Source organism: Pseudonaja textilis, chromosome 3 (assembly GCF_049901715.1).
Source record: "Pseudonaja textilis isolate UNSWEBS1 chromosome 3, rPseTex1.2, whole genome shotgun sequence".
Classification (NCBI taxonomy): domain Eukaryota; kingdom Metazoa; phylum Chordata; class Lepidosauria; order Squamata; family Elapidae; genus Pseudonaja; species Pseudonaja textilis.
Window position 1 is genome coordinate 65,078,811 of NC_141992.1, and position 13,237 is coordinate 65,092,047.

Below are 13,237 nucleotides of genomic sequence, written 5' to 3' on the forward strand. Positions count from 1 at the left end.
GACAATATCCTGGTACTAAAATCATCTAAAATTTTAATCACCTGTCTCCCTACCAAATTAAAAAGATACTTCTATCTCTATATTTCCCATGTGGTTAAATGGAAGGGACATATCTGAAAATAAAATAAAAACTAGACCCCAGTTAGGACTAAGCATGATTAAAATTCACATTCATTCAAAGCTGCTGCCTAGATGTATGAATCACATTTTTGCTCTGCACTGAAATGCTACTCCAAAAGGAATTTCTAAACTAGAGAAATTCTTACCACAGAATAAAAATAAAATCTAAACTATATTATTTTGGAGCAATATTGTGACCAACTTCTTTGTTTCAGACTCAAGGCTTCCTTTGAACGCAATTGCTAAAAACTGAAAAGATAGGTTAGCATCCTTTTGAACTGAGAAATCCTCAAAAGTAGTATGAGGCCCAAAAGAGCATCAGTGGAATCAAAAAGCAAAGAAAACACTTCACCTTCCCTCAATAAACAAATGCAAAAGTCAAGTATGAAGATGTGTTGATGGAATCTTACAATATCCATTTTTTATTAACAAAAGCTGTACATCTGCATGAATAGTTAGTAGTTTAGCCATCTATGAGATAAACAAATTTGATTTATCAAGAATGGTAATATATTGTGCACTAGGACAAAAGTGCAATAAAATTAAAGAGACCACTGAGTTTCATACCCATATATTAGAAAGGTGAGTTGTACAACTTGAGGGTTAGTGTAATCATGTCAAACACTGATGTGCTGTATTACAGCTTCAGGGAACGATACATCAGTTTCAAGATAATCTTTGGGCAGTCAGACCAATTACTGCCCAGCAGGGGTGGGCAACTATGGCCTTTTATTATGACCCGTATACTTCAACTCCCAGAATTCCTGAAGTAGCATGGGAGTTGAAGTCCACGGGACATAAAAGGGCCATAGTTGCCTATCCCTGGGTTAGAGATTCCAAAATATTGGCACTGGAAAATTAGCAAAGCATTTGGGAATGCTCAGGATTTGTACTTGGGATTTATATTATTGTTCTTTATTATTAATGGGAGAAAGTAGCTGCAGCTGTTATTTTATTACTGCCTTTTCTATGCTTTATGACTTGGGTTTCTTAATAGATTGTTCCTTGCTAAGAAGTAATTGTGAAACTAGGGATAGAAAAGCAGCATGCAGATTTAAATGTGAATGGATAATTTTTTAATTTTTCAATCTAGGTAAAATTAAACACAAAACAAATATAACAATTGTTTCAGGATAAATGTTCTTTGGTGCAAATCCTTCAGAATTAACTAATAATATACTTTTAAGAGTTTTATTCCTAATTTTTACAGACCCTTTGCTAAACAACGGACATAAAACTAAAAACTAAATCTCTGTTACTCATCCTGTCCCAGATTTAAGAACAGAAACAAGTTTAGGACAAGAATTACAAGTTTTTATTTGAAATATTGTTCCTGAATAATTTTGTCTAAAAGAAATGTAGATATTCTCTAAACTGGAACAGTTAGAATTGTTTCCTTAATGGAGACATCCCAACAATGAGGATCCTATTTGTGTGAAATAATGTAGCCAGGTTGAACTCCAGAACCTGCAAATCAAGGTAATGCACTAGTAGAACAGGGCTCTTTAAACTTGCCAAACTTTAAGACTTGTAAACTTCAACTCCCAGAACTCCACAAATTTAACAGTTGTCAAGTTTGGAGACTCCTGCAATAGAACAACCAGGAAGCAACTGATGGTGACTCAACAAGAAATCCGGAATCTGGGAGGACTTATTCCTGCAGGAGCTTACCAAGCTTACCAAGTGGAGCTTACCACTTCTTTTTTATTATTATTTATTTATTTATTTTATATTGTGTTTTTATGTCCTTATGTAAGCTGCTTTGAATACAAGTAGGTGGCAATATAAATTGTCTAAATAAATAAATAAAATCAATACATAAAAAGAAAACCTGCATGCCACAATTTTATCACTATGTCCAATATATATTAACCTTTCCTAGTTCAAAATAAAATATTAACCATAGATTATTATGGGGTACTTGATGCTCTCTGAGCTTGGTGGTTTTCTTGCAGATGTTACTTCAGCAAACTAGTAATATCGTCAGTCCTAGGAGAGAGTTGGGTTTGTTATTTTTATATACTAGTTACTTGCCTTGTCAGTGTTGGTAAGAGTATTCTTGGGAGTTGTGCTGCCCCCTAGCTTCTCTAATGTATATATTAGCAGAAGAGACTCTCTTAGTACAAATTACGCAAAAACAAGAGATTAGAGGACTAAAAATTAAAAAAGAGGAATATAAACTCCAGGCATTTGCCGATGATATGGCATTTATATTAGAAGAACCCTTAGAAGTGAACCCTATACTACTAAGAGAAATAGAAGAATACGGAAAGGTGGCAGGGTTAAAAATTAACAAAGAAAAAAGTGTTAACAAAAAACTGTACAAAGGAGCAGAAGGAAGAACTAGCAAATAAATTAGGTATGCAGGTGGTAAAGTAAAATACTTAGGGATTTGGTTGACTGCTAGATGTTCGTCAATTAAAAAAGATAACTATGATAAGTTAATAATGCAAATAGTTAAAGATTTAGATAATTGGGCCAAATTGCAGTTATCGCTATTGGGACATATTTCAATAGTAAAAATGAATATTTTGCCAAAACTGTTGTTCCTGTTTCAGACAGTGCCAATCAAGTTGGAAAAGATTTTTTTTATAGAAGTAAACAAATGTATATCTAAAAACATATGGCAGAGGAAAAAACCCAGAGTGAAATATAAATTATTACAGGATGCCAAGAAAAAAGGAGGATTTGGCCTTCCAGATTTTGAATTATATTATGATGCTGCTATGGTAAACTGGCTTAAGGATTGGATTAAATTAGAAAATAGAAGGTTATTAGTATTAGGTTTTGATCTCCAACTTGGCTGGCATGCCTTCATGTGGGATAGAAAATCTAAACAACATTCATATTTCCAAAGGCACCATGTAAGAAATGTGTTGTTCAATACCTGGGGAAAGATTAAAAAAAAACACTACCCAAAGGTTCCATTGTGGCTATCTACATTGGAAGCAGTCACACATCCAAATGTATTGGATTATGAAAATATTGTCAGGTATTAAGATTTATTATATGATACTGAAGAGCTTAAAAATAGGAACCAAATACAAATTCAAGGAAAGGAGATGGCATGGTGGCCCTTTGCACCAATACAAACCCATTATAAAAAAGATAGAGAACAATTTGGCTTTAATATGACCCCAGAAGAATTAGATAAAATATGGCTAGGAGAGGAAACAATTAGTAAAACATATAAATATTTTTGGACTACAAATTAAAAGAAGAAACAGTCAGTGAATCTATGATAATTTGGCCTAAAAACGTGGGTCATAGTATTGAATTAGATAAGTGGGAACACATCTGGCAAACAAATTACAAATTAACCATGTCAGTCTCATATAAAGAAAACTTATATAAAATGGTTCATCACTGGCACCTACCTCCTGCGAGACTGGCTAAGATGTTCCCCAACCTATCACCCAACTGTTGGAAGTGTAACTAGGCACAAGGAACATATTTTCACATATGGTGGACTTGCCCATGTGCTCAGAAGTTTTGGAGAAATATTAGAAATTGGATTTTACATATAACAAAACAAAATTTAACACTTGAACCCAAAACCTTTCTGCTAAGTATGATTTAAACATGGAGAAAAAATATCAATATTTAATTTTGCACATCATAAGTGCGGCCAGAATAACCTATGCACAAAACTGGAAATTGTCTTTCATTCTTTCAGAGGATATGTTGATTAAAAAAATACATGAATGTGCTGAGACGGAGAGCCTAACCAAATTGTTAAAAAATAAACAAGATAGTGACTATTATGAAATATGGAACATTTGGTATGAGTGGTTAAACAAAAGGTAATATTTGATATTTGGATAAGTTATGGAAATGACAGAAGACGTGCATTTAATTATAAACTATGTAGAGAAATTAAAACATTAAAAGAATGAAGGAGTTATTGTAACAAGGCAGATCACTTCAATGATAAAGAAAAAAAAATTAACCATTGCCCAATATATGCTGTAAAATGTATATATGTATGTATATGTATATGTATATATATGTATATGTATATGTCAAATAAATGTTTTTTCTAGAATAAAAAATAAAAAAAATAAAAAGAGTCTTCTTGGGAGTTGTGCTGTCCAGCCAGTTATAGTTAATGGGAATTGGTATAGTTAGTTAGTAATTGGGAGCTGTCCCCTTAAGGGAATGCATCATGGTAAATGTAGTTAAGGTATCCTGGGAAATGTAGTTCATGTCATGAGGCCACATCTTTAACCCTGATTGGTCACTGAATTGACCCTTGGTGGGTTGGGGGAGGTTTCTTCACTCTTACTTGGACCCCAGCAGCATGCTGATGCTTCACCCTTTGCTCCTTCATTATTGGGATGAGAGATAACCATCTTTTTACCTAGAAAGATACATATGCAAAGAATTGGACATTGAGAAGAATCTCATCATAACTGTGAATTATCTTGAGGATGCCTGATGAACCAATAAAAAGACTTTGGATGGATGCTTTGTGGAGTTATCGATCTGCCTTTATACATTCAGTCAGTAATTATAGAGGACAGAATAATAGTGTTGGAAGAAATATCCTTCTGGGTTCAGTTCCAAGTAGGGAAAAAGACACTGGAAACATGGAGGCTCTTTGGAAGGTTTAATATCAGGACCACATGGTTTGGAGCTCCAGAGTGAAAGGGAAGAGATCAAGAAAAAAGGGCTGATATGCTGAGAGTGCCTGGGATTTATATCCTCTATTGCAGGGGTCCCCAACCACCAGTCCCCGGACTGGTACTGGTCTGTGGATCATTTGGGACCGGGCCGCCTACTTTGCTTCGGTGCCAACTTGTTCCGATGTGCTGGATCAAGCGCTGGTTTTGATGCTTTCCCTCAGCCTCGCTTGACCAAAAACGTCAGCGCCACGCCGTGCGTGGCTGGAGAAAAGGGGGACGTGGTAGCCGCGGAGAAGCTGCTCTCCCTATGAAGGAGGCTCCCGATTTGCCGGGCTTACGCCAAGAGTTTTATGAGGCTACGCTGCCGCTGATTACCTCGATCCCAGCCTGCACGAACTGCCCTCTTCAGAAGTGGCCAGCGACCTGGTCAAGGCTCTGGTGAAGCTCTTCTTCGATCGCCTCACCGACACGCGGCTACAGGCCACTCAGGTGAGCAGCAGGAAAAGGGAGCTGGGCAGCCACAGACCAGCCATGTCTCCGTCTGACGGCTTCGGCCAAATCTCTGCGTCTAACGTGCTTGGTCGTCCGCCCGGAGGCTTCCCCGGCCCCTTGCCAAGCGGGTTTTCCGCCCCAGCCCAGCAGGGCCCTTGCTGCCTTCCCCTCGCCTGGCCGGCCGGGCTCCTTGGGCAACCCGGCTGCCTCATGCCGAGAAGCGTGCTGCCAGGCGGGAGCCAAGCGGTGCAGTGCAACACGCCACCGCCTGGCCCTGGCGAGGGAAAGCAGCAGGCACTCCCCGGGCAGCGGCCTCGGCCCCGCCACCAGAGAAGCGGCTGCCCAGCTCTGGAGCTGATCCACACCTGACCGGCTGGAAAGGAAGGGTGTGTAACATTGGTGTTGTGTGTGTGATTTCTTGGCGCGCAGTGCGGGGTCTCTTTTGGCCGGCCCCAATTTTTTTTTCAGAGGGGAATATCATGCCTGCATGAACCATGATTATTAAATCCAATCCAACTTTGATTATAATTAAATTAAGTCATAACTAGCTTTTCAATGAGTGGAAAATATAATAAAATAAAATAAATAAATAAAAACTAACCGGTCCTTGAAAAAATGTTTCTGCGTGAAACTGGTCCCTGGTACAAAAAAAGTTGGGGACCACTGCTCTATTGGGATTTGAATTTGAGCTTGTATTCTGATTGGTTGTCCGTGCAGGGGCAACTCTGCACTCAGGCTGTCCTGAGTTCCAGGCTTGGTTGAGCCTTGCTGGATGATTATGCCCTTAAAAGGGCTTTTGGCAATTGCTATAGTTTTACCAGGAGTTCCTTGTTATGTAAGGCATTCTGACCCAGGCCTTAATGGCCCACCCATTAACAAAGATGGGGGTGAATTTCTGCTTCTGAGGTGAGTTTCTGCTTCCGAGTTTCTACTCTTTTTAGAGGAAATTTTCTGCCTTTTTAATATTTCCTAGGCTAATTCAATTTTCTAGGAGAGGGGTGGGTGCTAACTTCCTATGGTAGTTCATTGAATAGGGTGTTTACCAATACCATATGTAATGGCTATCCTTGGAATATCTTCTATATCTAGGAAGAAGTGTTTTAAAGCTGGTTTTAATTGCAGAAGAAGCTGCAGTTAATCAGGATGTAAGGGAAAGTTCTTTTAACCCCATGGCTAATTCTGAAAAACATCAGGCTGATGCACCCAACCAGGGTTTAAAAGCTAGACATGGGTATGTTGGTGGAGTGAACTCATTTCTTGTGAATTATAGGGCCTTTGTCACCTCTACTAACAAGCAATATACTTTAAGATAGGGCAGAGGGACTTCCCCACTGCACTTTTTATATCCATTCAGATCGTATTCCAAAGTTTTTCTTGAGATTTAAGTAAGTGTTTAAGTTTTCCAATAAACTGGTTGCTTGTCCCTATTTTGTCCTAAATGGATGTTTTGTCAACATTTAATTATCTTAAGTAGCTTCTAAATGTCCTTATTTTCTTGCATATATGTGCAGCTCCTAGCACATTGTTTTTAATTCAATAGTCTTTAGGAAGTACTTTTTTAAGCTTTCTGAAAGTTAAAAGACAATTAAATCATGCTACTTAGGGTGCAGTTCTGCGCATGTTTATGCAGTCGTAAATCTCGCTGCAGTCAATGGACCTTCCTCAGAGAAATGCGCACTCTGCATTGCAGGCTTAGTTGTAAACTGTCCTCATATTGCAGAATAAAATGTTGCTTTACAATGTGGGAGTAATGCCCCCTTGTGGTTTAATTCTGCACTTCTGGCACTTTTGTCATGAAAACAACTGGTTGAAGTTCTCCCATGTTATTTATTACATGTACCAAATTAATAACAAACATGATTAAGTACTAAAAATAAGGTAAATTGATTAGCTACCATTAAGCCCATTGTTTTAATGTTGCTTAGGTCCATTTGTTTTGTGAGTAACCGCAATCCATTTTTCTTGACATTTGAATGCAAAATAGCAAGGTGGTTACAAATTTTGATTTAATAGATTTATTCAAGTAGCTCTTCTGAATTAAATGTAATATTTTATTTAAATCTAAACATTGTAGGATTGTTTTCATGTCAAAGGAAATTCAAGGTGTTTATTCCTATGTGCTAAGTAAAGCAGCAAAAAAACCACCTTAATTCCTTGAAAATTTGGAATGAAGCAAAATGTGCCCCATTTTATAAACAGCTTACATACTTTCATTGTGCTGTTATTGCTGCAAATCAACTAATGTTTTCTCACTTTGAATTCAATGCTATCAAATCTAGACCGCACACACTATTATTACATGACAGCAAACAGATAAAGAAAGCTTTACAGAAATATTAGGTATGAAATCAGAATACATAGCACTGAATCATTCATAAAAAGAAAGCACCTTACTTAGCAATGAATGTAATTTATAGAGCAGTATTTCTCAATTCTGGCAACTTTTAGATTTCATTCCGAGGATTCCCCAGTCAGCCAGGCTGTTCTAGAGTAATGCACTTTCATTCTTTTGCTGCCTCAGAACTAAATTGTCCATGCGTTCTTGAGTGAAGAGGAAACTTCTCAAATGGACAGGAAGACAGGAAGATCAAAAGAAAGGGCTAGGATGAACACCACGCCTCCATCCAACCACATATAGAGGAAGGGAAGCATAAGACTGTCTGGTTACATGGGGTCCACTTATCCAACAGTGCTCAGGTCAATTCTGCGAGGTTGATTGACAAGCGACAGCTTAATCATTGACTGTTTAAAGTTAGGGCTACCAAATCTGAGCTGAAAAAGCTAGCTGACCACCAGATGGCAGCATAGTGGCTTTTCTTTGCTGCCTTTTATTGGTTCTCAGAAGTCTTGCAGTTCTGGTTTTGATAGCTCTACCTAGAAGGATTGGATTTTTGCATTCTTAGGTCATATTTGAAGGCCAAGACCGTTCTAATCTAAGCCGGCATGAGAGATGAGAGTAGGCAGCTACACACATTCTTCTGTGTGTATATAACAGCCAGATTGGAGCTAAGATGCCATCCGTTCCAGCAACATAAAAGTCTAATTGGAGAGCCAGAGTTATTGCAAACATTTGCATAATATGTGATTATAAATGGTGTTCGCATAGTAAACTTTTAAAATAAGAGGCATCATCTTCAGTTTGACAAGGCAAGAAAATTTATTCAACTTTCCTTCCAACAGGATGGAATGGATTTCATTACAGCTTGAGATAATTCATTCCTGGCTTGTCCTGTGTATTTGATGGCAAATGGGGACTATATAATTCAAGAATAGCTTTGGTGTGGCTCTCAATCACACAATTTTATGCAAACTCCAGATTTGCAGATAATTTTCATTCTGGCACTAAGGAAAGAGGGAGGGAGGAATCCTGGGTGCTGGTAAAAATGGTTTTATTGGACCCCAGTTTTTTTTTGAAAATGAATTCCTTTCTCAAGGGCACTCTAAAAGCAAAATAATACTGAAGAAAGCATTAATATATAAACAGGCTTACAATATGCATACAAAAATATTATTAAAATTAGCTATTCACCCTACATATACTCTGGCTTATTCAGTAAGTTGTTTCCAGTCATTAATACAAACACACATATTAATAAAAAAGCAAGTTCTATTTTGTGTTAGTTTACTTACCATTGACGAGAAAATAATACATCTTCTCTCTTCTTCATTTCCCTACTTAATTGCCCATCCTCCTTTTGCAAAATTCTGACAAACACTGGACAGAAAAGATTCGCAAGTCATTCCAGTAGCTACTTAGTTACTGGTTGTGCCATCACTGGGGGTTAATGTTGAGCACCAGTTGATGGATCTCAGTTCTTCGGTTCTGATTAAGGCCACCAAGCCCCTGAAAAGAAAAGGTCCACATGGGCCTTCTTTCCAAAACTGGGAATTGGTTTCCAGCAAAAAATAAAACCATAGAACAAAGCCAGGGGTGGGATGCTACGGTTCTGTCCACCTCTGTAGAACCAGTAGTTCTGAAGAACAGCAGACAGAAAGCATACATAGAACCAGTTCTATGTCTGCTGCTGTTTTGGCCCACCCACCCGGGCTCTTACCTGACCTTTATTTCCTGCTTTTTCAACTGCAGATGCTTTGTGCGACATAGCTGTGGTTGAAAAAGCAGGAAAAAAGGGCTTTTCCAACGACTGTGCACCTGCACGCAGCGCCGCTTAGCTATCCGGTCGTAAATTGCACTCGCGCGACTTGCGCGACACAGAGTGTCAGAACTGGTAGTTATACTGGTAGGATCCCATCCTTGAAAAAGGTGAGGGCAACAGCCAAACCCCTCCCACAAGAAGGGGCTAAACATCTGAAAGTGCCTCTGAATGTTGGTACCTGATTGGTATGTTGTTGTTTTAGTTCACTGCAATTTTCTCAGCTAATTAGAGGGAAGCCACTATATTCTACTACCCTCCACAAGAAGTCTTCGACATACGGCCACAATTGAGCCCGACCTTTCCATTGCTAAGCAAGATGGTTGTTAAGTGGAATTTTGACCCCTTTTTGACCCCTTTCTTGAACAGTTGTTTAAGTGAATCTGCCTCCCCCATTGACTTTGCTTGTCACAAAAAGTGGTCACATGACCTTGGGACACAGAAATGGTCATACATATGAACCAGTTGTCAAGCATCCAAATTTCGATCATGTGGCCATGGGGATGCTGTAGTGGTTGTAGATGTGAAAATGGTCATAAGTCACTTTTTTCAGTTCCATTGTAACTTTGAATAGTCATTAAATAAATGGTTGTAAGTCAAAGACTATCTGTATTGTATTTTTTTGGCTTTGTTTTTGCCTTCAGGTCAGATTTTTCTCCTGGTAGAATACAATGCACTCCTGGTGGAATGCAATTTTGAGTTCTTCCCAGAGCTAAGGTGGAGCAACTGGCCAAGGCCACCCTACTGGTTTCTCTGTTGAAAATAAAAATTAGAACTCAGGTTTCTGTGCTCCTAATCCGGTGCCTTAACCATTAGACAAAATTATCTCTCATCTTCAACATTAGCACTGTCCAATACTAGTGGCATTGTTTACTGAAAATGACCATGGACTTGTGTCAAATGTTTTTTTTTTAAAGACACAATTATGCAGCCATTTAGCCACTGCTAATGTTCATGACTTGAGCTTTCTGCCCTGTTTGCAGAGACATTTGAAGGGTCCCAAACTGAGTAAATTTGAACCTGTTCATCTTTTGGGATAGGCACTTGAGAGCTTTTCTATCTGGAGGCTCTATAATCTGATTTGTGGGCTTATTCAATGCAATGTTATCTACCTGAGACATAACTGTAGATATTTCACATTTACTTATCTGTGTGAAGCTGCAGGCTAAAATTATGAATGTGTCTTTCAAATATTGCAAGACATATTGCTGGGGGGGAGGGGGGAGGGAAGGGGAAAAAAAGCATCTTGCTGATATTTACTGAAAAGATGAGCTGAGCTTGCTTTTCAAAGCTCCCTGGATTAATTAAAGCTAAAATGTCATTCATGTATATATCATATGCATTTTTCCAGGCACAGATGTCTGTCTGGTGCCAATATGCTGTTTATGTACTTGTCTGTCTCAAGCACATGGCCATGGACATATGCCCTTCTGGCATGGGCACATCATGTAGCCAGAGACGCCTATTAGGCTGCTAATGAATCATCGGCATTAAAAAGGGTGGGTTGACAGAGAAAACAGAATGTGGAACTTTTTAGGAACAACATACCTTATTTTTCTAGCCATCTTTGAATTGCAAAATGGGAGGCAGATGATTTGTGGGTACGCTAACATCTGCAGGGCCTGAGTAGACGCCTGAAACACAACTGGACTTTTCACATGTTTCAGAAGGGGTGTTTTTGGCACAGCAATGATTCTAAATCCTAATGTTGGTGATGAACAGGAGTGCGATGGCTGCTGAGGAATTCTGAACAGCCAAAGCAGATGTTTGGCTTATATCAACAGCAGGAGTTCTACATATTTGAAATGGGGAGGAGAATACGCCATTTCTTGTAATATAAGTAATATAAGTTCCCTCTGCTCTGTTTCTTCCCTGACCAGGGTCTGCAGTAGGTTTTGATCCAAAGTCTGAGAGGACGTTTCAAGAGCTAAATTATTTTAGCCATCTTGTACACTAGACATGGAGACCTTAATATATTTGATAGACGTATACCTCATCTTTTCTCCAACAGCTTGAGCCAGGATCAATTTACCCAAAAATCTCCATTTTATCTGTACCACATGGATTGAGCTGGGAAAAAATGATTGATGATGTCCTTCAGTGAGCTTCTGTGGCTGAGGTTGGCCTTCTAATTTCTAGGATAACACCTTAACCACTGCACCAAACCAAACTTTAAAGTGACTTTATTGGTAGCAATGCTCCTAGGAGCTATATTTTAGGATCTCAGGGAATAAAACAGTGAATATTATAAGCCCTAAATTCTTCTCAGACTTGGATATTAATAAGAGTGGCATAAATCAAGTAGTAGTATGACTAATTGCTGTTGATTGAAGTAGCAGCATGACCAATTGCTGTTCAGGCATGACCTGAACATGTGCCATAGCAAGACACCCATATCCCTGCCCCAGTGTTTTCTTAGTTGTCCAAAAGGTGGCTGGTAGAATAGACTAGCTTTGTTACACATGTTTTAATTTGAAAAAAAAAAACCTTCTATATTAGTCTTCCTGAAACTTTGGAGAGTCAGCATCAACTCAAAATTGTCCCCGACCACACCTAAACCAGAGGAATTATAGGACTGACAAATTATTTTAATTGAATTATTTTATTGATTATTTATTTTAATTTGATTAAAAACAATCAAATTATTTTTAATTTGATTGTTTTAGTCTTGAATTTATATATATCTGTAAATTTATAGTAAGGTGTCACTCTCTCATACTCTGTGCCTAACCTATCCCTCAGTTTGGGAACATTCCTCATAAGGAACCAACTTCTTTCCTCTATTTTAGAAAGCTAATAATTTCACTATTGGAATTCCTGTTTAAAATTGCTATTTGTAAACATATTGAACACAAGTGTCAGACTTCAAGAACAGATGGGAAAGCAGGATACACAGATGGAAAAATCGTCACGTCCTTAGAGGAGCGATATAAAATCTAAACTACAGGGAAATAATAGTTCACTCTTGAAAGTTATAATACAACTATATCAGGCATTTAACTCATGGTTTAAAAAACAATGTATTAAGACATTTATGTGGTACATAAACATTTGTTTCTCAGGGCATCAAGCATTAACACATTTCCTAGTCCAGTACCATATTACTACTTCATTGCTGTCACACAGTAGCAAAGCTTTCCAAATTTCCCACAGTTCTATGAATTCTGGAAAATGGCCCCACTCTTTTCAAGGCTTTCAGAACTTCCTCAAAAGTATTCATATTAAAAAATCAAATTTGACCTTCATGATAGACCCCATTTTGTTGAGGTCCATTTTAAGGTCAAAGTTGTGGTAAACATCCTCGTGCTTGCATTTAGAAACCTCGAGTAAGGGCTCAGAACATGAGTAATTTTCTCGCGCTATTGAAAGTGAAACAATAGGATGTTCTGGCAAGTGCTGCTGTGGCTCATCTAGGTGCCAAACTCCAGAGCCTTGTAGGCAGAGGTCTCCATCCTTAGCAACTTTAAGACTTATGGACTTCAACTCCCAGAATTCCTCAGCCAGCTTTGCTTTGCTGGCTGAGGAATTCTCGGAGCTAAAGTCCACAAGTCTTAAAGTTGCCAAGGTTGGAGACCTTGAGAATGCCAAAATGACAATCTGGAGAGCAGCAATTGAGGAAAAGCTATCCAACTTTACAATGACCAATCCTCATTTTATTATGTCTACTTTTTTAAAATAACCTATTTCTACAATAAACATTTTTTATTCCAAAATATTCATGCACAAGTAGTCCTCAACATATGACCACAATTGAACCCAAACTTTATGTAGCTAAATGAGAAATTTGTTAAGTGAGTTTTGACCCATGTTACAACTTTTCCTGCCATGTTTGTTAAGTGAATCACT